This window comes from Pteropus alecto, unplaced genomic scaffold, assembly GCF_000325575.1.
Source record: "Pteropus alecto unplaced genomic scaffold, ASM32557v1 scaffold164, whole genome shotgun sequence".
Classification (NCBI taxonomy): Eukaryota; Metazoa; Chordata; class Mammalia; order Chiroptera; family Pteropodidae; genus Pteropus; species Pteropus alecto.
The window spans coordinates 7,912,891-7,917,151 of NW_006439568.1; the positions used below are offsets into that span (position 1 = coordinate 7,912,891).

Below are 4,261 nucleotides of genomic sequence, written 5' to 3' on the forward strand. Positions count from 1 at the left end.
GCATTTATATATGTTATAATGTACAACTTCCCTTATTAATATACATTTGATATAAGACGTGCAAAGATCTTATATCCCTAGAGTTTAAGGAGGTATTTCTGTATGATCAAGCTGTTTTCAAGCACTGTTCATTACACATGGCTTTCATTTCTCCATTAAGTAACATTATAAAACATACCTAAGGTACACTTAAAAATCAACGGGTATTATAAGATTTCTATACCTGTCTACAGCCTCAATTAATAAAGGTCAATTGCTTCAAGCATTTGCTTCTACTGATTATATATATTGAGATGTTTGTAATATTATTTCCTCTATTTTAGTCACTTTATTCTTCACTGAATGTATACTGTTGTTTTTGCTCAGACCCTGGAACAAACTATCCACTGGTCCTCCTCAGTGGCCACCCAGTTTCTGATATTGTGTTACGACATCCCTAGCAAACAATATATTGTCTATAGTTTAAAATTCCAGCAAAAGAAAAGTGACCCATCTTAGGTCAGGTATCTTTCTCTGCTCTAATCAACTGTAGATATAGGGGCAGGGTTATAACTTCTGCAGACCAGTTGTGCATATAAGACAAAGAGCGGTCTTAACCTATGTCCTTAGAAAATAGAGCAGAGGTCAAGAATTAAGTGCTGATGCTTTATTTGGTAAGTGCAAAACCAGGGCAGAAAGAGTGAGGAAAAGTAGGGCTACCACATATTCCAGTTTTCTGGAATCCTAGTTTGTACCTGTTGTCCTGGTGGTTTGTGAGAGAGTGGTGAGCAAATGCATGAGTGGTTCTTCTTGACGAGAGGCATGGTGATATTCTCAGCTCTACGAATTAAGCACCATCCTTTTCTTCAAAAAAGAACGTGGGAGGCGAGGTGACCGAAGGGTTCACAGGAATAAAAATCAAGATACCAGGGCTGTCATTTTGTTTTTATTCTTATCTTTTATTTGGCTTAAGAATTTCCATGGAATAACAGGTCTGGAAGGCATTTAGTTTTGGGTTTACTAACAGATATAAGCTTTTTTTTTTTTTAATCATCATCTTTTTGTTTTAAAGGGCATTACAAAAAATAACCAAAACATCGTGTGCAAATTGTAGTCTTTAAATAAATGTATCTAATAAAAAATGAGTGAATCATTTAAAGAAATCTCTGTACTATCAATATATGATGGTACAGACAGCATCGGAGCAAAAGTTGTGGGGGTGGTTCACAAAAGAAGTTCATTTATAGATCTAATGTTTAATTCCTTGTGCAATGTGCAAAATGTGATGTGGTTCAACTTGATCTTGAACAACTCCAATGACCAGTTTCTCCTTCTATCCCTTTTCCTGTTGCCTCAGCCAGGTTTTTCCTCTTCTTCTGTTTTTTAATTTTTCTCTGCATTAGTCCTGACTCGATTCTGTGGAGTCATACAAAATTATTTTATTGGTATTTTTTTGTTGTTGTTGTTGTTTTTATGTCTGCCCTTCAAATATTTGAAGTCAGTAATCAAAGCCTTCTTTTATTCAGGCTAACTATTCCTATGGCCCTTCCCCATTTTTACATTCTCTTCCCTGTCATTTTATGAATAAAGAGAGAGAATGTATACATCCCAGGAGCATATCTTTCTCATGCAATGCACTTGTGCAAACCTCCAAGAAAATAAAAGGTCTCAGCAATTATATGTGGCTCAAATTTTTAAATTCTTACACAAAAATTATCGCATTTGATCCCCTCTGTAACTCTGCAGTGTAGACAGGTAATATCCTCATTTATTAGATTAGAAAACTGGGGGACAAAAATATCAAGTGATTTCCTTTAACCGGAAGATAAATAATAACATTTCTGAGCATAAAAATGGAGTCTCCATACACTAATAATTTTTTTCCTGCTAAACCTACTGTTTACATAGTCTCTAGTCTCATGAAGTTCACAGCCCAAGATGAAATGTAAAACAGACAGATGAGACAAAGGGAAGGCTAAGCCTGTGTCTCTAGAAAGTAGAAAGAACCAAAGAAAATGGAGAACAGGAAAGAAAAAGTAAAGGAGGAAATTAAAAGAGAAAACATATGGGATCTGGAGAAGGACAGATGGGCAAACCAGAGGGAAACGGAGGGCATAAAAGAGGTATGGTATTATATTTGAATATTTTAGAGTGGGTTGTTTTTTTCTTATTGGCTCTTGAACTTGAGCTCCTTGAGACCAAAGCCTTTTGTTTTAATGGTGCTAGGGAGGCCTCTCAGAAAATAAAATATAAAATAAAATAAATATATTTCCCCTAAGAAATAAAAGAAGTCTTAAGACCGGCCCCAGATTTAATGATTTGCTAGGAAGAATTACACGACTCAGGATATAGTTTTACTCATAGTTAAGATTTATTACAGTGAAAGGACATAAAGCGAAATCAACAACAGAAAAGGTGCATAGAACGAAGTCCAAGCTCAAGCTTCCAAGACAATTATCCTGGTAGACTCGCACAGGACATGCTTAATTCCTGCATCAACAGGTCATTACAACACATGTGAAATATTGTCTACACAGAAGCTCACTGGAGTGTCAATGACCAAAGTTTTTCCTGGGAGCTGAGCACATAGGCACCCAGTGCCTGGCATATACCAAAATTCCAGAAACCTAGAAAAACAACAGGTGTTCAGCATAAATAATACTGTTTGTACAGACAGTTTAGGCGCAGCGAGCCACTTTTATCAGTCTGGCGTGATTTTATATCAGCACAGGGAACTATTTACTGTTCAAGTTCCTACGTGATGGCCAAGGCCAATACTGCAAGCAGGACTTCCTAAGGACTACAGTCTCAGGTCTGCTTTGTTAACTTTTTTACACACACAGTCAGTATTTCATCAAGCCAAAAGCTTTATTGCAATCTCAAGGTGATTTGGCTCTAGGACAGAATTTCTTTTTGCCTCTTGGTAAAAGGAAGCCCAGAATATTCCAATATATAAACACCAGTCATAAGAAATATACTGGGATAGTAGATACAGGAAAATGAGTAAGACCAAATAGCAAATGACTAGTGTACCTGATGGATACACAAACTTATAGTTTCATTGATGATCCCTAAAGAACATTATTTCTTAATCACTTGAGAGTTAGTGCTGGCAACTGATGTATTTCTGCCTCTTCAACTTAACCCAAATCTTTCCTTCTTATTGAACAGTGTCTTACTGTTGGGCTTATGAAAGCCTTCTGTTCCCTGTGGAAGTTCAGTTGGTAGCAGCACCACAGATCATGGGGGACCATGATGATGTCTGTGATATGGAACATCTCTTGCAGAGTTCTTAATCTTGTTAGTAAACCTAGTTAAGTTTTCTTCATTTCTTTAGGAAAAAGGCCCTCTCCCTTGAATCCCAATAATTGCCCAGAAACTGGTGATTCAGATCCTCTGGCTATTGATAAGGGTCACCCACCCATTGTTAGCAGAAATGGCATTAGGCCAGACAGGGCCCTTAGAGTCTGAAAGGGGAGAGGATTTTAGGCCAAAGGTCTTCTTTTACTCTTTAAGAAATATATTAACCAAACCTGTTTCTCTTTACTCGCTTAATAGACAAATCAATAAGAGAAATTAATAGATATATGATTTAAATAACAAGTTTGTGTCTTCTTTTCCTTGTCTAGGGACTGAGGCGGCACTTCAGCATGAAACCCAAGACCCCACCCTGACTAAGGCAGAAAGGAAAAGAGCTCCATGAAACCCCAAGAGGCAGAGACCATGATCCTTCTCAACAGGAAGCAGATACAGAAAAGACCTCCTGTCCCTCAACATCCATACTACTAATAAAAGGGTTCATGGGTCTTAGAAAAGAGTTAGGCAGAAAAGTTAGTTAGGGGGTTTGGGGTCTACCTGCAAAGATACTGAGGTCATCCTATCCTAGAAGGAGTTCGCCCTAGTCCGCCCACAATTAAGCAAATCAGAAGGCATTTTTAGACCAAAAGTAACTCATAGAAATAAACAAATAAACAGAGAATTAGGTACCAGTTTAAGCCAGTCACTTGCACCAGTGCAATGAAGACCCCAATGACTTTCAACTCACTTGAGCTTCATTATACCCTCATTATAATATGATGCATATGCCCAGAAGTTCATTAATATCATTATAACAGGCTGAATTCTGGGAACGAACATGTGCAGAAAGCAAACGATGAATCATTGAGTCCTGTCAATCTTAGTTGTCAATCAAAGAGATCTACTCTTCTAAGAAAAGTAACTGCCCACAGCGAATAGGGAAAAACCCCAAAGACTTTGTTAATGTGCCCTTGAGCCCTTGAGT

General features: G+C 37.6%; 1 long non-coding RNA gene across 1 annotated transcript in view; it reads right to left on the reverse strand.

Annotated features, from left to right (window-relative positions):
- Positions 1-923: 923 nt before the first annotated feature.
- LOC107196003 overlaps positions 924-4,261 on the reverse strand; it is a 29,016-nt gene continuing 25,678 nt past the window's right edge. Inside the window, exon 3 of the long non-coding RNA XR_001517315.2 lies at positions 924-1,395. This is a non-coding gene — a long non-coding RNA (uncharacterized LOC107196003). The remainder of the gene's footprint in view (positions 1,396-4,261) is intronic.